The sequence below is a fragment of the Ailuropoda melanoleuca genome, chromosome X (assembly GCF_002007445.2).
Source record: "Ailuropoda melanoleuca isolate Jingjing chromosome X, ASM200744v2, whole genome shotgun sequence".
Lineage (NCBI taxonomy): Eukaryota > Metazoa > Chordata > Mammalia > Carnivora > Ursidae > Ailuropoda > Ailuropoda melanoleuca.
The window spans coordinates 37,665,076-37,686,286 of record NC_048238.1 but is presented as its reverse complement, the minus strand read 5'-3'; the positions used below and the strand labels follow the sequence as shown (position 1 = coordinate 37,686,286).

At 43.8% G+C, this 21,211-nt stretch overlaps 1 protein-coding gene across 4 annotated transcripts in view; it reads left to right on the top strand.

The window, feature by feature from the left end:
* Window positions 1-21,211, top strand: part of NDP (norrin cystine knot growth factor NDP) — a 79,727-nt gene that overhangs the window by 3,718 nt on the left and 54,798 nt on the right. For 3 of the 4 annotated variants that reach the window (XM_034649558.1, XM_019808937.2, XM_019808938.2), the window contains exon 2: window positions 8,364-8,472. The gene's annotated coding sequence lies outside the window, so the exon portion shown is untranslated. Of the gene's footprint in view, window positions 1-8,363; window positions 8,473-12,445; window positions 12,569-14,380; window positions 14,524-21,211 lie in introns of all 4 variants that reach the window. The other variant, XM_034649556.1, reaches the window with a different exon arrangement.

Genomic DNA, 21,211 nt, shown 5'->3' with positions numbered 1-21,211 from the left:
CCAACACAACATTTGAACAATTTTAAATGTAAATTAGGGAAAATATGGATTGGATTTCATTTGAAGCCCAACTTAAATAAGAGAAAGAAAAAACCAGATTTGAAAATTATTGCCACCATTTGAGAGCTCCAGATCCAGCTCAGTTCCCATAATCCTCCATCAGCAGGAGGCCGGGCAGGGTCCAGCCGCGGAGCCTTCATTCCCCTGCATTCAGGACAAGGGCTATCAGTTTGGCTTCTTAGCCTCACTGTAAACAAACACCCAGTTATGGCTCATCTCCCTTACTCGTTGGGGAGACAGACGCTCTGAATTTGTGCAAGATTTCAACAACAGAATACAGGTTGGCCCTGCTCTCCAAAAACAGAGCATTCCTATGAAAGCTTTTGCGAACAAAAAAGGTGTAAAGCAAAGAAGCAATGACCATTCATTTACAGGGAAAATGGGGGAGCATTCCCGGACCCTAAAAATCACCTCTTTTAGGCCTTTCCGATAGGTGTGCTAACATGCACAAAATAAGTGGAGAGAACGCACAAATGCTCATAGAAACCGTGCAAAGTGCTGGTGGCTGGATGCTGAGATGCTGAGTGCAGTAGTGACTGGGGAAGGAGCTTGGAGGGGCCACTCTCCTTTCTCAGGGCACGCTTCCTCTATGACAGTTTCTTGCAAGATGAACACAGAACGCTATTTTTGCCTTTCACGTGTTATCCTAAAAGCAACAATTCTCTTTGGATTTCTTTTCATTAGCGAAAACAAATGCTAATGTAGGTGTTTTGTAATAGCCACGTGATGTACCTCGAACTTTCGAAAATTGGGAATACCAGCAACGGCTTAGATACAATGGGTTTATGGTGAATGCGCCAAAGTGTCTTAAAATAATTACTTTGCTTACACAAGATGAAAATGCTTCCACTTCTTGTTTACACTGTAGTATTTTCCTTAACACGTTCTTTCTTCGGAGCAAATGCAGAGAGAAATGTCAGCCTGAGCTAGATTAAATCATCATGAATTAATGGACTCCAGGTCAATAAAACCCCACTGCATGTGATGCAGGAATTTTGTACATTTGAATTTAATTATCTGATGTGGGAGCCCTGTGCTAGTGCTGAATTCCAATTATATAATTTTTTCATTGATTCTTATTTACACTCTCTCAGATGTTCTGTATGAAAATGCAACTGAGGGTCAGTTATTCATAAGATCAGCTTTGAACTAAGCAAGGGCAATGTTGGAATCCCTCTTCTAATGGAAAAAAGACTTTTGTGCACGTAGAGAAATTACACCAATTCTCATTCTCGTTAAATACTTACTGTACGGAATAACAGGAAACTATAAAGAGGAAAAGCTTCTTAATTTATTCTTACCTCCCTTTCTGGTATAGAAACCTTAGATCTGTACATCTCCAATCAATGTAATGTTCTGGAAGAGAGATCTCATATCCATCTTTATCCAGTTCAATAGTTTTATATCCGAATTTTTTCATGTGTGTAATCCATAAACACAAGCCTGTATAACAAATGGCTGCCACTCTCTTTGTGCAAAAACGCTCCTATATAATAAAGATGCTTTAAGAAGATCTCAGCGACTGGGGCTCATGTAAATCGGAAAACATGGAGAGGCAGCAGGAAGGAGTGAAAGGAGCATGGGAATATGGAGTCAAAAAGCCTAGGATTGAATTGCACCTCTGCAACAGACCTTCTTATTGACCTTCTCTGTCTTTGGACTTCTTTATCTCTAAAAGCAGAAATCAGAACAGTAGCACCATAAGGGGGTTCTTGTGAAGTCTGGAAAAAAAAATTTAAGCGAAAACTCCAACACATTGTGAACATGCTATTACAAACAGTAATTATTTATAGCACTAAGTTTTTTTTTAAAGATTTTATTTATTTATTCGACAGAGATAGAGACAGCCAGCGAGAGAGGGAACACAAGCAGGGGGAGTGGGAGAGGAAGAAGCAGGCTCATAGCTGAGGGGCCTGATGTGGGGCTCGATCCCATAACGCCAGGATCACGCCCTGAGCCGAAGGCAGACGCTTAACCGCTGTGCCACCCAGGCGCCCCATAGCACTAAGTTTTGTTACACGTGTTGGACTGTGTCAATGAAGATGATCCTTCCACTATTTTTTATTTATTGATTTATTTTAGAGAGAGGGAGAGAGAGAGCATGAGTGAGAGGGGCAGAAAGAGAGGGAGAGAGAATCTCAAGCAGACTCGGCACTGAGCATGGAGCCCAACATGGGGCTCGATCTTATGACCCTGAGGTCATGATCTGAGCAGAAGCCAAGAATTGGATGTTTAACCAACGGCACCACCCAGACGCCCCAATGCTTCTACTATTTTTGATTGATTTTTTTGGGGGGGGACTGTCCCTAGCTATCCTCAGATAGGTCCTCTTGGCTTGGTTTTCAATGGCTCGCATTTGATCACAAAACAAAGTAAATCTCATGCAGAAGAAACCCTTCCCCCAAGCCTCCTTGATGCCATGCTTTAGGGCATACATCGTCCCGGGGGACATCCAAATGGACCTCGGAGATGACAACAATTATGCCCGTTGGCACAATTTGTACTAACAGGAAAACCAATGTCATCTACTTACTGTGACCTCAATCCACACATAACAGTTTGCCAGGGAGGCCATAACAAAGTAGCACAGACCGAGTGGTTTAAACAACAGAAATTTATGGCCTCGCAGTTCTAGAGCCTGGAAGTCCGAGATCAAGATGTTGGCAGGGTTAGTTTCCTCTGAAGCCTCTCTCCTTGGCTGGCAGACAGCCGCCTTCTCTTTGTGTCCTCACGTTGTCTTCCGTCTGTACGCATCTGTGTCCCAATCTCCTCTCCTGTTGGATTAGGGCCCAAATGGATGATCCTGTTGTAACTTGATTACCTCTTCCAAGACCCTTGTTGCTAAATACTGTCACATTCTGAGGTATGGGAGGTCAGGATTTCAACATATGAATTTGGGGGGGGACACAATTCAACCATATAAAAATCCCCAACTTGTGGTTTATCTTAATGGGATGGGAATGACAATTGCCTTACGTGACTCCTTTTAATACTTAAATAAAGGTAGTCTCTTGAGCATGTTCGGGAAGTGGTTTTGACCACCAGAGGGCTCCTGTATTTATGCAATGAAACAATTAGAATGACATGTTCAAAATTAAATATGAAGTTTATTATGAAAGTTAAATATTTGATGTCTGTGTATCCTTAGTGAATCAGTCCATAGGCATCTATTAATTAACCTGATGATAATGACAATGATGATGATTCATTTATTGAGAGGCAATGATGTGCCACTCACAGTATCAGGTCCTTTACATAGATGATCCATCTTAATATTCTCAACTCCCCCGTTACTTACATTCAGTGTTTTTATTACTTCAGAATTACAGATGAAGAATCTAAGACTTGGTTAAATAATGACACACAGCTAGCAAGAGGCTACATAGAAACATGGACCGCCAACATCATCATGAGCACTAGGTGTGTCTTATAGCCCTTGGAAGACAATTTCTAATGAGCTTTGAGAGCTTTGTGACTTCCTAAAACACTATGCAACATACGGAGGTGTGTGTCTAAGTGCAGAAACGAACGATCCAGATTCGCCGTCCTGTTAAGAAGTTCAGCTTTGTTCTGTAGTCTAGGAAGTGCTGATGATACATATGACAGAGTCAAGGTGGCTCTGATGTATCCTCCATGGTTTGTGTCTTCATTGCTTGATTTGCAATCTCCATAGTCTGTCCTCTGAACGTTTCTCTACTCAATGTCTGACTTCTATTATCCCTTTCATTGTGTCAATTGTTTTGTCCTGAGTCTACCTGGCTGAATTTTCTCTCCCCAGTCAGGACTCTCGGTTGCAAGTGATAGAAACACAACTTACATTGGCTTATGACCCAGGAAGGCTGGAGGGACACCTAGAACCAGGGACTTGAACTCCATCAGGCCTCTGGTTCATTTCCTCTGCATGTGTTCACTTCACTGACTTGCGTTACAGATGGGGTCTTTCCATCTGGTAGTAGCCTGGCCAAAGCTGTTTTAGGTTTATGTCCTCACAGTCTTGGGCCAGAGAAGGAAAGAGAGCTCTTCCCTCTCAGCTCTAGTTAGAAAAATCCAAGGAAAAGACTGATTAGCCTGGCTGGAAGAATGTATCTGCTTCTTGAGTAATCACTGTGTCCAGAGGAAAGTGGTACTATGTTTTTTTTTGAAATTTCTAATTATTTTAAAGATTTTATTTATTTATTTGAGAGCGAGAGAGTGAGCAAGAGAGAGAGAGCACAAGCCGGGGGAGAGGCAGAGGGAGAAGGAGCAGCAGACTCCCCGCTGAGCAGGGAGCCCGACGTGGGGCTTGATCCCAGCACCCTGGGATCAAGACCTGAGCCAAAGGCAGATGCTTAACCCACTGAGGCAGCCAAGCGCCCCTGGCAAGTGGTACTATGGGTGTCCAGGCTTCATTTGTGGGCTCTTGTCTCTGACTAGGTGGATGGGATATCATGGAAGGTGGCCCGAAAAGAATCACATGAATGGGGTCAGGAGGAGCTGTCACCCTTCAAGGAAGAGTCATGCTATTAGTGGAAAAAAGTGGAGGGATGTGCCAACAAACGCATCTGAGATCCACCATGACGATGATTTTAACCAACAGAGGCAATCCTTTATCCTTCCCAACTCAGAACACAGAGTGCCACAGAGCTGGGTGACCCACAGGAACCTGGACCTAGAATTAAGTCCAAGCTGACCTCAGCTTCTGATTTTGCAGAACCGCTGATTGTCATGCCTGACAAAATTGAGCACTCTTCCTGAATTCCAGCATTTGGTCTATTTTAGTACCCCGAAGTGCAGTCATTTATTATATAGAACATTCTTGTCTATGATCTTTATAAACATGCAAACATGCACTATTTAATTGACACAAATGATTGGTCTGGATGGACTTATTTTTTTGTTGAACACATTTCTTTAGTCCCTGAGGGTCATAGTGGCACATGTGCCCACCTCTCCAAAGGAAGTGGCTGTTGGGACTTTGCAATGAGATGTTGAACATAAGCACTACCTTGGGGAAAAGGTAGAGGGAAGAGGGAAGGCCTTGTGTGAGGAGCTCTGCCTGCCCTTGGCTTCCAGATCTGCCTTATTTCCTTCTCCCTATTTCTGGTCTGGGGATCTCCTCCTGGGAAGACTTCCTGGACCCTCTGGGCTTATGTTTGGTCCTCTCCACTACACTTCTGGGGGTAATGGTTGGAGAGGAGCTGCTGGATCTTTCAGTTTTAGCTTTGTTTCTTGCCCCATGCTTTGCCATTTGCTTTTGGCCAAGCCAGTCTTCACTCTAGTTTCTACGACTATAAAATCAGGTGAATAATAAGACAGCTTTTGCAGGGCACCTGGGTGGCTCAGTTGGTTAAGCACCTGCCTTCGGCTCAGGTCATGAACCAAGGGTCCTGGGATCAAGCCCCATGTCGGGCTCCCTGCTCAGCGGGAGTCTGTTTCTCCCTCTCCCTCTGCCCCTCCCTTCCACTTATGCTTCTCTTGCTCTGTCTCAAATAAATAAATAAAATCTTAAAAAAGAAATAAGGCAGCTTTTCTCCAAGATTCACTGTAAGTATGCATGAAACAATAGGTGCGATTCCATGTGGGGTTAAGCTATATGCGTAAAGAGTTCAACAAATACTAACAGGACGTACATGGAGTGGCAGAATAATATATAAGAATAACCACTTATTGAAAAATTACTAGATGTCAGCATTGTACTAATCACTCTATATGCATTATTTCAGTTGAGCCTGATAGGGACTGTAAATAATAGACATTATTATTTCCATTTCGCACATGAGGTAACTGAATGCCCACTGTCACCCAACTAGTAAGTTGCACAGCAGGATTTGAACTCAGACCTCACTGACTCCAAAGCCTTAGTACATAGCAAACTGTCAAGACTTCTAAATACAGGAACAGGATAGCCCTGTTATAGAGCTCTTCACTGCATTTAGTTAAACTTGGGATCTATTTGGCTGGGCCTTCTCCTCTGTGAATTTTGAGATATTTGGAAGATCTTTCTCCCTCTAACCCAGGGAGCATATTATATGGCTCTTTTCCTCCTCTCTCTCAGTGGCATTAAAACCAGAGTCTATTGTGGTCTTATTTAGTATCCCATCTTTTCTGACGGAAGTCTCCCAAACACATTCTTGAATGTGTGAGGAAAATAATTAGGTCCAGACAGACTACAAACCAGCTTGGTTTGAAAAAAAAATTTCTTAACATTATCTGGAATTAGAATTTGGACACCAAAACACTATATGCCCTATTCAGCATGATGAATGATTTTCTATGGGAAGTGACTGAGTGCCCCTGCCCTGTTATGCTTTCCCCTGCCCCATCTTTTGGTGGCCAGAAGTTAAGTCCGTCCTTGTTCCCAAGGTTCTGAGCTGGGGATCACCCAGCTTTCCTTGTCCCATCCCTGGATCACCAGAGGAACACTGTTAGAAATGCTTCACATTTTTATTTCTCCTTAAGCCTACGGATGCTGCATTTTCAATGGCGGCTTTCATCAGTTATGAGAGGAGGGTAGTGAATAGTTGAGGGAATCTACACTGTGATCTAAACAGCGGTTATGTATTTCATTAAGGAGATGGTCTTTGCCTAAGTCAAAAGCTTTGACTCATCTCATTTTCATGGTGTTTAAGTTTTGGCTTCCAAAGACTTCAGACAAAACACACACGCAGGGTGGCATATCACAGAGCAAAATGAGCTCCAGGTCGTATATGCCAGAGGTCTGACGGGGAAAAAAATCAAAAGAAAACAAGCGTGTTGGGCCAAATAATAAGAAATAAACATAAATGAAGTCAAGTCACAAACCAAGCCAGAAGAGAAACAGAAACCCCAAAAGAAAACACACTTAAGGAAATCAACAAAATGCGTTGCCAAAGGAACATCAGTAAGGTTGTTCCCAGATGGCCATCTCTCCTGGGCAGTCTCCCCTTGGGAATGGAAACTCCTTAGCGAGCAACCAGACTCCATGCCTTGGGCCCGGAGCAGGGCCCTGTGGAAGAGCCTGGGCCTTGTTAACCTTCAGCAGCTTTTCGTGAGCAGAGAGGGAAGGATTCTTTCCTCATGGGTCAGCCCTTCCTGGGGAGGCCTCATTGCTGAGGCTCCAAAATGTAGGGTTGGGGAAATGGGGTAGGAAGTGGAAGAATAAGGGGCCCCCCACTTCCCAGAGAAAACAAGACGCTTGAGAAGATAAAACAGTGGTTGGTGAAGACCATGAACATTGAAGTTCTACGGTACTGAGTCCTGGCTCCCTTCATTCTGTGACCTGGGGTGCTCATCTCATCTCTCTGAATCCCAAATTCCTCATTGGTGAAAGGGGAATGAAGACAGCATGTACCGAACAAGGTTACAGCGGAAATAAATGAGATAATGTAGGTAACCACTTAGAATAGTGTTCAAAATGGTGTCTGTTGTGAAGTTAGTTAAAGTGTCTGTTATGGTGGTGATTATGTTGGGGAGCAGGAAAGGGACAAGGGGCTAATCAGAGGATAGCAGAAATCCTATAAGACCATAAAGGAATATGGCTTGTCCAGGAATCTCCGTCCTTGCAAACAATTAACCACAGTATTCTTGAAGTTTCTTTCTTTTTTTTTTTATTATATTATGTTAGTCACCATACAGTACATCCCTGTTCTTGAAGTTTCTTTTGAGTTGTAAGTCTCTCTGAGGAGTGAGTCCTCCGGGACCTTCCCAAGAACCAATCTGCTCTCCCTGGATGTCCTCAGAATGGTCTGGAAAAAAATTCCCCACATAAATATGTAGATCAGGTGCTGTGTGGGTTTCTCTGTGACTAAACCCAAAGGTCCTGGCGTTTCTGGAATTTCCTGGGTACCAGGAGTTGGGTCCAGGGGAGCAGCCACCCAACATGGCTAGCTGCAAAACAGAAACATCCACCGAACAAAGAATGGAAAATCACCACTACTCCTGTGGGATTTCCCTGAGCTTATCTGAACCTTTATGGTCTCTAATGGCTGAATCAACACGCAGTACAGGGATATGGGAAAAATAAAGATAAGGTAAAGAAAATAAATATTCACTCTGCTTTAATCTTAGCCAATTCCCGAAGGGTCTATTCACCTATCCATTTGTCTCAATTGTCCAGCAACAGAGGAGACACGGTTCCCTCAAACTGGGTGACTCTACCATTGGTAGAGTACCAGCGGGTTTTTCCATCACATTTTAGTTTTTCTTCCTTATATAGGAATATGGCTGCTATCTTAGTCAAGTTTTGATTATTCTTTGTCAAGTAGGACTATCCCAGTGGGGTGTATAGGCAGTTTGGAGCCCAGCGTTTAAAGCCCCACGTTGCATATTCACTTTTTGTCCTACAGATTGTTGGACGATCAAAAAATTATCTCGCGCTGCACACAGCATGAGTCACGTGGACATTTCTCTTCCAACTGTAGCATTCTTGGCAACCCTTCAAGGTAAAATTGTCAGGTAAGTGAATTTTTACCTTGACATTCCTATACCTTCTTTTTGGTGTCCTTTATTCCCCATCCAATGCTTTCCTCCTCCTCAGGGGACCAAACAGTCCCCCCTACACTTGCACACCTCAGCTCAGCAAGATCCTTTCTCTCCCCAACTTCTGTCTACACTCAACAAAAATGTGTGGGTCCCGAGTCCCTCAATGCCAGGAAGTGTCTTCTTTGCCAAGGTGACCACTCACTAACCCAATCAGTGAATTTCTGCTAGTAGGTTCATGTCCGTAACGAATCTGTACATAATCACTCTTGAAGAGTGTTCCATTTGAACAGGAACTTTCTGAGGTCTTGATGTCTTAAGTTAACCCAAAGGAGGGGGTAGATATTTGTCTATTTGGACCGTGTCCATTTGGGGGCACTGACTGTTGCCTTACCGATGCTGGACTGTCTGCAATCATCAAACTTCTCCATCATGTGTCTTGGAAAAAGTATCTGTTACATCCCTGGAGTGGGACGGTATCCTTGGAATACATCAGTGATAGCCTGGCTGTGCTACAGAAAATAGTCCAGAAGCTCTTGTCTTTTCAGGCTTGAACTATTTTATTTATACTGTCAGATACTTGTGAGGTTGCTGCTGTAAGGGTGGCCTTGAGGCTATTAATAGCTTCACCACTAGAATTGAGAAACTCAGCTCTACCTCTGTCACCAACTAGCTTTATTTATGGTCCCGGGAGAGTCCCTTCACCTCTCCGAGCCTTGGTTTCTTCCTTTTACAATTAGGAGAGCTGGAGTAGATAATCTCTAAGGTCCTCCCAAGCTCGAAAGTTCTATAATTCTAAAATCCGTCGGTGAAACCGGTTGTGGTGCTATGTGTTGAGTGCTGATGTATTTTCAGCGAGGTTACTTCAGGGCGTCGCAGTAATATCTCACTGGGGACATTGTTTTTTTGTCTGAAGATTGATATCTTGCCACAGAGAGTTCTTTTGCATTGTTCCAAGGGCTGTGTTAGAAACCCATAAACAGTGCCTTAATAGTTTTATCTTTCCAAGAACAATTGGATGGTCAGTGAGTATTTCTTCTACATATCTTCAGTGTACTTATTTTAGCTTCACTTGATTCCAATCCAAGGTTTTTCAGTTAGAATATTTGTCTTGATGCTTATTTTAGCCAGCGATTCTCTCTGTGCAGTTTGAAAGGCCACGCTGTTGAACAACTGCGTGGGGTACCCTTACACTTTTGCAAACTGAATATGTCCTTGTGACCTCTCCTGCCCCTCAAACTCCCAAGGTAGTCTCCCGACAATTCCAAACATCATGTTATCTCCCAACATGGATAGTGCATTTACGAGCGTGGTAAAAAAAAAAAAATCGTTTTCTCAACAGTTCCGCTTCTGGGTATGTGTCCAAAACTCGGAAGCGGGGTCTTGAAGAGATCTTGTGGACCCATGTTCATGGCAGCTTTATTCACAGTAGCCGATCTGAATGTTCATCTGTGGATGAATGGATAAACAAAAGAGCAAATGAAAAGAATGGAATATTATTCAGCCTTGAAAAAGGAAGAAAATTCTGATGTGTGCTTCCGCATGAACAAACCTTGAGGACGTTACGCTCAGAGAAGTAAACCATTCACAATAAGACAAATGCTGTGTAATTCNATGAATGGATAAACAAAAGAGCAAATGAAAAGAATGGAATATTATTCAGCCTTGAAAAAGGAAGAAAATTCTATGTGTGCTTCCGCATGAACAAACCTTGAGGACATTACGCTCAGAGAAGTAAACCATTCACAATAAGACAAATGCTGTGTAATTTCACCTATTTAGATAAGGTATCTAGAGTAATCGGACTCCTAGACATAGAAGGTCAAATGGGGGTTGACAAGGGCTCAGGGGAGGACGAAATGAGTTGCTTAATGGGTACAGAGTTTCAGTTTTACAAAATGAGAACGTTCTGGAGGTTGTTTGCACGACAATGTGACTATAGTTCACACTACTGCACACTTGTGAAGATGGTAAATGTTATGTGTTGCGCATTTTACGACAATGAAGAAGAAAATATAATTCTAAAAAAAACACAATTGTCCATCACTACTTCACGTTCAGCAGTTCTGCCACGAGGGCTCACTGATTTGCTGTTGAGGTAAGCAGCTCGGAGCTGTGTCTGGTTACCTTGTTTTCTGTAGCCTGTTTACAATAATCCTCCTGGGTAATACGTTCTGAATGTCAAGTTGAGCTCCTAAGCTCGGTGTTAGGTCTCAGCTGTACAGATCTTGCTTTTTCCCGTTTATCTCGAGGGATTGCAATTCTGGGGATAAGGCATATCCCAGGAGTGCTGGATACTCACTCACAATTTTAGGCATCATCCTATAAGCTGAGCAAGGAGTTCTACTGGAAACGTGGATATGGCAATCACCCAAACATCCCCTCGAAGACTTAAAGGGTGGCAGAGTGTCCCTCTGTCATTTACTTTTCTCACGCACACCTGTTGCTTAATAAATGTTGAAGCACAGACACTCATACTCACAAAGGTCCGGCACTTTGGTTCAATGCCCTGCGGTCACTTTCTTGACCTTCTTAATTTCACCTTTGAACTTGGGTTTGGTCAGTGAAATCTGATGTAACAGTGGAGCGTGAGCATGAGCGAAGACGATGTTAGCGAGATGAGCGTCTGCTATTCCTCGCCCCTCCATGAACACATGGCAATGGAGATGCCCATGAGCTCCATATTCCAGTAGGCCCGTGATATGAACGCAGAGAGATGCCAAGCGAGTTCCATCTACACCTGAGTAAGTGGGGTATCAGACAGCTTTGTGAGGCGATGCTTTCCATTTGAACCAGAATCGGCTTCCATTGCCGAATGAAAGCAGCGATATTCTAAGAAACATGAAGGAACAAGGAGTCTTACCATGTTCTTTCTTGTGTTATTTGCCTATATTAGCCAACCACTCCTGCAGAAAACAATGAGATGGAAGGAAAGAGCAGAACAGGGCAACCCGTAGTTAATTTCCTCCCAGTCCTTCCTTATTCACCAGGAAGCCAAAGAGTGAGAGTGTTGGTAGAATGTGTACATATGATGCAGTGAAATAAAAGCACTTAGGTTGGTTTTGTGCCATATTTCTGCTATTCTGGTGAGAACAAAATACGCATGTAAAAATGAGCTAGGAAATCTGAGCTGTGTCATTTCAGTAATTCCGCATACGGGTTAAACGCTCTTATATTTGCTTTTATAGCTGGCATTGCACAATATAAGATGAATGGTAAATTCATGCTAATAATTAAAAATTTTAAGTTTTCCTTACTTAGAATGACTCCAGATAGCAAATGAAAAACATCACGACAAGGCAAGAGGAAAACTGGAAGAAAGGAAATAGCTTTATTTTTTAGTACCTTTACAGCCCCTTTGTTCCTCCTTTTGAACCAGGGGCCCTGCGTGTTTGCTTTTCGCGGGGCCCCACAAATTATGTCCCCCCACAGCATGTGGCTAGTGTGTATTTCAGGGAAATGGGGAGAGATGTCAAAGGGCCTCTGTGTTCAAGTAGGCCTTGAAATGAAATTCATGTTATTAGCTCCAAGGACAAAGAGCCTCATGAGACATAGTCCTTGCAAATTTGTTCTTCGTCCATGTTCCTCACCCATCCAGGATGTGTGGTCAAGCCAGAGGGATTTGAAGGAGCCACACACATCCTCGAGGTTACATGACAAGCGCTTTTGCTCCATGATATTAACCGGGGACATCTGCACTAATTTTCACACGTGAAATTAAGTTAGGAACAGATGGGGTTCTACGGCCAACTGTGGCCAGTCATGGAAAACCTGCCCCCCTTAAATAGCCTCTGGTGTAAGAATCTGCCCACACTCTGCCCACTTTTCAGGTTTAAATACAAGGCGACATTTGGTATGCATTTCCTGTAATAAGGAAACATGTGATGATTATTCCCAAGATGTTATTTTTAAGACTATTGTTAACTGTGGTCTGTCTTGGGTTTCTCAGTGAAGGAAAAAGCAACTTGACTCAAAGCATCTCTCGATTCACGTTGGGCAACCACAACAGAGCAAATCCCCCGAAGGAAAATGAGTGGGGACACATCTGCCCTCCCACTTTGCAGACACTGAGGTATGGAATGAGTTGGTGACCCCTGGGAGGGATCACATCTTACAATGCCGTGTGCAACACTGGGAATGAAACAAACACATGAGGCTATCTGTTCTTTTATTATTTTTTTAAGATTTTATTTATTTATTTGAGAGAGAGAGGGAAAGAGAGCCCAAGTGGGGTGAATGGCAGAGGGAGAAGCAGGGAGCCCGATGTGGGGCTCGATCCCAGGGCTCCGTGATCGTGACCTTAGCCAAAGGCAGACATTGCACCGACTGAGCCACCCAGGTGCCCCAGTTTTTTTTTTTATAACAATCATAAATAAATAAACATGTAGTGTTTTGAATATACCATCATGAAGATAGGTACTCAGAGGCTTGGTTTTTCTTGCTTTTTTGATTTCTGCTTTTAGTATGAAAATAACTCAAAAATCAATTATGTTGAAAGGTAATTGCTTGTTTCATTCTCAATATGTAGAAAGGAAATATGATGCAGGCTGAGGTCATTAATTCAAAAAATAAGACAATGTGTATATTTAAATTGGGAAGGGGTTTGTAATAGAAAAGAGGTCTATGGTCATATAGCTGGAACATAGTCGAGTCCAATTCACACTTAGGTCTTCTGTCTTGTGTCCAGTGCCTGTCCGAGGAGGTTGGCACCAAAATGAGCAGTGGGAATGGGTTGAGTAGAGGCTAATTCTCCCTGGTGGATGCCAAGAAATGCCCTGCCATCTCGTTTCCAGGTGAGTGGTAAGGCATTAGCAGTGAGGTGGTATCTAAAGGGTGAAGAAAGGCCTGAGCTCACTGCGGTTTCCAGGCAGGCTTTGAATTTATGAAAATGATTGAGATCCATGTTCTTAGTCCTGAAGTGGATATTCCCAGATAAGTGTGTTTAAAATTATGTGCAATTTACTTAAGAAAGTATCTGGTCAAGGTTAAGAGGGAGGGAAGGCCTCTTGAAATCTATATTGTATGTATAAAATCTATAAAATCCAGCCAATGTTCATAATTAGTGTTAGCTTGAACCACGTGAAATTGCTGGTGGAGATTTCATATGGTTCAACTTAATACTTAAATGTTTCTACTGGTTATTTCCACAAAAAGAGATCTTTGAGCTGAAAAAAAGGTATTTGAATTGTGCTTTTCTCCTCCTATGTTAACTGGGCTTGGGGTAAGATGAGCCATTTGTCTTACATAGTTTTATCCTAAGTCTCATATGGTTCTGTACCACCTGTTTGGGCCATTCTGGCTTGTAGTGATCAATTTTAGGATATGTTGCAAATAATTTATTATTAACAATAGCTTAAGTGCTGATGTATGTGAATTTTTACCTTATTAAAAATAAACCAGGAACGCCTGGGAGGCTCAGTCAGTTAAGCATCTGCCAGGGTCCTGGGATCAAGTCCCACGTTGGGCCTTGCTCGGCGGGAACCTGCTTCTCCCTCTGCCTGCCACTCCCCGTGCCTGTGCTCTCTCTCTCTCTCTCTCTCTCTCTGACAAATAAATAGATAAAATCTTTTTTAAAAATAAAAAATAAATAAAAATAAACCAGCGCAGATTCAAGGTTATGCCTGTCATGCCAATACTCTCAGCCAATTGCACGATAGACTTTCTCGAGGAAAGAAAAGGCTGGCCTGGGAGTGATTGATGCCCATATCTCATATGATAAGGGTCATGGAAGAAAAATCTTGGAAACAAGTATACGATGCTGGCTGCAGTGGCACTGTGTAAGAGATGATAGGAGCTCAGACGAAGGAGGTAGAGATGGGAATGGAGTAGAGTCGTAGACTGAGGTCTTCAGAAGTAGACCCTGACATAAGGATTTGTGTGCAAGTGGATTTTTCAGGAAATGCTCCCAGAAGAAGCCAGTAAGGACATGGAGGAAGCAGGACAGTGAAGAAGAAGCTAAGTGAGGTGGATCAGAAGCAAACCCCACGGAGGGTAGCCTCTGGCTGATCGCATGAGCAGCTCTGGAGGGTAAGTTATAGGTGAGAGCCATCTCAAGTCAGGGGAAGACGGAGGGGCTTCCATACTCCTGTACCTGGCAGCCATTGGCTAAGGGCTGGTCAGAGAGGGGGCGGGGTGGCCATGGGGGGAATGAAAAGCCCTAGGCACTTCCAGCTGTCGCATTTGGGCAAAGCTCTTCAGTAGCTGGAGGGCAGTCCTATGAAGGAGTCGTAAGTCCAGGCTTTTGTTGGCAAAAGCACACCACGGCCAGAAGATGATCATATGGGGATGATAAGAAGGGGTTGAGGGGATCAGAGCAGATCACCAACAGTGTCTGCTACACATCTGAATTCGGAAACGCACCGTAAAGAAGAAGGGAAAAGCATAGCTCACGCCCACAATGTTACAGAACTGGTGACCATGTCAATCAGGTCCTCACAGAGAAACAGGAATCTTCAATAAATCCACTTTGCTCCATTCCCAATGCTACCTCCTTAATCCAAGCCATTCTCATCTCTCGTCTGGACCACTGCAGCCAGACATCTACTCTTGCTCATCTGTGTTCGTTCTCTACATAGTAGTCATGGCGATTTAAAAACAGCACAGCGGTGATGCCTGGGGATGAGAGGGAGTTGAGTTGGACACTTGAGTCACCTCATAATGACCACTGACCACTCCCCATTCTTTGGTAGGGACAGTGGGCATTTTCTCAATTTTATGCAAAGTGGTATGCAGCTTTATACCACCCCCCACCTTCCCGTGCCCACCATCTTCCCCTCAACACCCTTGTAAGCATCTTACCACTTTCGTGATCCTTCCACATAGAAATTCTGGAACCACCAAAGTTAAAATGTAAATCTGGTCATGTCGCTCTTCAACTTAGAATCCTTCAAAGCCTCTCAGCACACTTGGAATCAAATTGACTCCTTCCCATGACCCATGAGCCCCACTTCAGCTGCCTCCTGCCTCTCCAAGTGGTGTTTGTTCCTTTCCACTAATGTCCCAAACTCCCTTCCACCTAACAACCCCTGCCTTTGTTATTTCCTCTGCCCCAAACTCTCAGCCCTCTGTTTCAATTTGGTTTCACCTCAAATGTCCCATCCCTCAAGAGGTAGCTCTCCATAATTCTCTGATCACCAGTCCTTTCCAAATCATTCTAAAATGATTTGAATATAAAAACATTTCAAGGGCATTCTCATTCTCATTACTGCCATCTTGTCCATAGACTTGTTGGTTTGTTGTCTAGCCCCCCTGCTACAGTGTCAGCTCCAGGAGGCCTTGTCTACACAGGCCACCACTGTATACCTCTATAACAGTGCCTGTCATAGCCACGATGGGTACTCTCTAAATACTTGCTAAACCTGCAGTCAGCCTGCCAAAGAAGTGATTTATACGGATGGGCAAAAGCTTCACAAGCTTTATAACCGAATCTGTGAGGAGTTATTTTGACCACAAGGTTCCAGAAGCAGGCAGATAAGGAAAGATGAGTCTTCAGAAGTCTCCTGAAAAGGATCCTCCATTTCTCATACACCCTACTGGTCTGAGCCCATCTACAGAATGGTGTTTATTTCCAAAGGCCACACTTCGGAATAGAAAAGGAGTCCATGGTCACGTGGCTGAGTGTAGCGCCACACGTTTGGAACCCACTGCCTCATTCACACTCTGGGATAACTGAGCACAGCAGGGGTACTACAGCTGGGCCATTTCAGCCTGACCCTTGGCCATTTCTTATGGGCAGTTTTATTCTAGTGCTCCCCATCTTCAGCCTTCTTCGGAACTGCACTGTGTTCGAAGGCTTCCTTCTACCCAATCTTCCTTCTTTCCCTCTTTCCCTCCATAGGTGTCAAACCTGCTTCTCGGCCTAAGCCTCTCCTCACCTACTCTGATTCCCTTTCCCCTTTCTCCCTCATACTAATTTCCCCCAGTAAATCTCTTGCAAATCGAATTCTACCTTAGTATCTGCTTCCTGGAAGATTCAAAATGCCCTAGAAAGCCTCAATCTTGTATAGAGAACGTATTGATCCGAGTAGGGAATCATACTTCTCATCATACTTCTCCTCTACAGAGTTGAAAATATCCATTCACTCTCTTTTTCCTGGATCCCCGAGAGTACTAATATCAACGTCCTCGAAAACCGTGGATCCTGGAATCCATTTTTTTCTCTTAATTAGGATCCCAATAGAGTAGAATTGCTCTGAATTAATTCAATGGGAACTGCTAGTTGTTTGGCTGGTAGAAAGAGCTGGTTCAATCTGTGAATCATAAAAATGATCTATGCAGAAATTAAATTTTAAAAATAATAAGAAAGATGAGCACTGGGTGATGTATGGAAGTGTTGAATCAGTGTAGTATACACCAGAAATTAACATGTATGTTAACTAAACTGGAATTAAAATTGTTAAGATTTTTATTTATTTATTGGAGAGAGGGGGGGAAGAAAGTATGAGAGTGGGGTGAGGGGCAGAGGGAGAAGCAGACTCCTCACTGAGCAGGGAGCCTGATGTGGGACTCGATCCTGGGACTCTAGGATCATGACCTGAGCCACCCAGGCACCCCTGGAATTAAAATTTTAAAAATGATTTATACATTTCTTATTTTTTTTATTTTTTATTTTAATTCAAAACATGTAAATTTGCATGCAATTTCTTGAGTATCACTCTGCTTTGCACAAACCACACTCTTCTAACCTCTCCAGTTTTTTGTCTAAAGTGAAGCAGGATCTAAAAGATACTTGTCCTCCGATCAGAGTGTAGAACCCTTTAGATATTTTCCTTAAACTTATACAGTTATTTTCAAAAAAAATCAACTCGGCCTAATGAAGAATCTGCAAAGAACCCAACTTTGCAACTTTCTTGCCATGCTTGTATTCAATCAATTTTTGATGTTTTTAGTCCAGTCACATAAATATAATATCCTGGCATGAACACAATGGGTAGGAACCATAGCCAGATCTTGGCATGGGCTACTTCCACAGGTGAGACCAAAAAACGTGAGAGAGAGGTGGGTTCAGGGCTGGAGACAGCAATGAGTGTATTTTACAGATGAAAAAGAAAACATTGGTTAATCTGGAGAGTCTGTTAAGGAGTGGTTGATCAAGAGGACTTTTACGACATCATGCTTGATAGGCAATGCTTTAAATTATGGTGATATTATGTCTGCATTTCCTTTGCTCTCAGAGCTGCCTTTGTCGGAAGATGGAAGTAACCGATGTTAACTTTCTGGCAATGGAACATTTTTTTTAAAGATTTTATTTATTCACTTGACAGAGAGAGAGAGAGAGCACAAGCAGGGGGAGGGGCAGAGGGAGAGGGAGAAGCAGACTCCCTGATTAGCATGGAGCCTGATGTGGGGATCAATCCCAGGACCCTGAGTTCATGACCCAAGCTGAAGGCGGATGCATAATGGACTGAGCCACCCAGGTGCCCCTGGAACATTCTTTTATACTAGTTAGTCTTATCCTTTTTGGGCTCATGGATTCTGTTGAAAATCTGACCAGTTATGGATCCTCTTATCAGAAAGATGTACACACACAGACACGTGCAAAATTGTAGGTGGGGTTTTTATCTCTGCATCTCATTGGAAGATTCCTTGTTCCAAAACCCCCATTTACTAGAGATTGAATGCATCCCCCCAAATTCACATTTTGAAGTGTAATCCCCAGTGTGATAGTGCTTTCAGGTGAGGCCTTTGGAAGGTGATTGGGTCATGAGGGTGAAGCCCTCATAAATGGGATTAGCGCCCTTATAAAAGAGACCACAGAGAGCTCCCTCATTCTTTTCACCGTATGAGGACACGGTGAGCAGGCACTGTCTATGGGGCAGCAGACCCTTGTCAGACACCAAATCCGCTGGCACCGTAGCCTTGGACAACCACTTCCAGAACGGTGAGAAATAAATGTTTGCTGTTCATAAACCACCAAGGTTATGGTATTTTGTTACATCCCCGCCAGACGAAGACACCATATTACGTTCCCAAAACCCACAGGGTACAACATAAAGAGACAGTACATTGGCTTGTCATTTGCTTACCAAGAAAATAAAGTGTGGACCATATGTGCCTGATGAGATTGATTCATCTGTAAATGCCACTGTCCAGTTCTTAGGAAAGGACACACCCACAGGCACACTCACACTTGCTTCGTTCCCTCGGAGAGGGGCAGGAGTCATGCCAGTCTGATTCATCTTTCAGGAAGGGAGAGGGAAGTGCAGCGTAAAACCACAACCCAGGCCACAGGGAGGCCTTGGTCCTGGAGCACAGCAGAGGTCGGGGCCATCCCAGGGCAGAGCAGTTGCTGTCAGTTGAGTCAGACCATGTCACCGAGCCCCGGATGGGCACAGCCTAATGGGGCCTTGGAGACCATCCAGGCCAACTCATTTTATAACTCAATCCCATCAGATGCGAGCTTTTACAGAGTTACAAGCAAGAGTCCATTCTCTCAAATCTACCATCAACTCGAGGAGGAGCAAGAATTGCTTTCCTGGTCTTGAATCGCACGCAGGTGTTGGACACCAAGTCCCTCCCCACCCAGGTCCTGAAGATGATGACACTTGAAGGCATGGTGGTTAGTGCCTACAAGTCAGTGAGAAAAGCTGGGTGGGAATCCAACCTTTCTAGTCCCCTTTCCATGTTCTTGGCTACCAAATCCCTCTGCTCCGGACCTCAAGGGGGCTCTTGTAATTTAGCTAATGCTATTAAAATGATTAGAATATAAAAACATTTCAAGGACGTCTCATTCTATCCCCAGGTTCCTCACTTGCTCTTCTGTTTAGGAACAGCTTTGAGGCCTCAGGCATAACTTCCAAAATCACGAATGACATTAATGTTTCTATTTAACAGGCTTGACAAATCAATCTGAGTGAGGTTGAGTTCCATTTCTTAAGAGCTGCTACTGGCTTTGTACAGAGTGCCAAAACCCAAAGTCAAGTGCTTAAAACTTGCCATTGAGTACAAGGCCGATTAAAAGTGTGGGTTAGGACTGCCTTTTTGTTTTGCTATCTTTTTCTTTTTAAGAGCACCGAAGAGTGATGCATTCATTCACAGAATAACTTAAAATGAATAAAGCCATTATGTACAAAGTAGGGTGATAATTGGTAGAAAGCTTGTTTCCCAAACTACCAATCCTTGACCTGACTTAGGATTCGCGGGGGAGGAAAGCCCAGGGGGAAAGGGAAAAGAGACTTAATTGTGCTTTTAGCTTCAAAGGACAGGGAATACGTCTGGGGGTTGTGGCAGACAGAATAATCCCTCTCCCAAAGATGTCCATGTCCTGATTCCTAGAACCTGTGACTATGTTAGGTTTCTAGAACCTCTAGAAGGAATGCGGGCCGGATCACATCTTGATTTTAGCCCAGTGAGACATGTGTTGGATTTCTAACGGACAGAACTGTGAGATAATAAATGTGTGTTGTTTTGAGTCACTCTGTGCGTGGGACTTTGTCACAGCAACAAATAGGAAAAGAATACAAGAGTGGCAAAAGTGAGGATGAGAGATGTTTCTGGTTCAGGCATGTTTCAGACAGGCTATTGCCAGTGAGAGTGAACTGAGGAAGATAGACCAAGGGTTGAGGACACATAGGAGAAGGCAGCTGTGATGCCAAAACACTGGGAGAAGCATTTCAGGAGGAGCTGGGATACGGAGCCCCTAATCAGGAGTGACCTTAGATGACCAGAGGACAGCTAAATAGCCACGGAAACCCACAGTTACAATGAATCTTCTGTGCTACCAGTTCACCCCTTTGGTTAAGAATCCACATATAAGATAGAAACAGCTCTGAGCTGGGGGGCTTAGTTGGTTAAGCGTCTGCCTTCAGCTCAGGTCATGATCCCGGGGTCCTGGGACTGAGCCCCGAGTTGGGGGGGCCTGCCACTTCCCCTGCTTGTGCTCTCTGGCTCTAATAAATAAATAAAACCTTAAAAAGAAAGAAAGAAAGAAGAAAGAAAGAAAGAAAGAAAGAAAGAAAGAAAGAAAGAAAGAAAGAGCCCTGAGCTTAATACCCACTTTCTGAAGAATCACACAAGATAAGAAACAATATACTTTTACAAGCATTAAAAAAAAAAAAAGCCACCACACAAAACAACCTAACTAAGGAGTACCAGTTACCCATGCGGAAGACCTGGCTACTTGTCTTCTGTATGTTTCCCTCTTCTTCAATCCGAATAGAACTTTCAAGATGGCACAAGGCTACCTAGCTTCACTTGCTTGCAGGTGTGGCCATGTGGCTAATTCCTTAGCCAATGGCATGTGAATTGGAGTGATGAGTGGGCCCTTTTTTTAAATTTAAGAGATTATTTATTTATTTGTCAGAGAGAGAGAGAGAGAGAGAGCACAAGCGGGGGGAGCAGAGGCAGAGGGAGAAGCAGACTCCCTGCTGAGCAGGGAGCCCGATGCAGGGCTCGATCCCAGGACCCCGGGATCATGACCTGAGGAGAAGGCAGACGCTTAACGGCTGAGCCACCCAGGCTTCCCATGAGTGGGCACTTTTAAAGGGAAGAATTATACCTGTCCCTGTTCTTCCTGTCCACTGGCTGAAACGAGGACATGGCGGCCAGCCATCTTGGATCCCGCAGTGAAGGCAGCACCCTCGAACTGGGGAGGCCACAAAGAAGGAGCCTGGACCCCTGCTGGCTTCCCAGGAAGAGCCCCCTATATACTGGGGTTTCACAGAAATAAAATTGTCTCTGGTTGGATCCACTAATATTGAGGGTCTCAGTGTCCAGG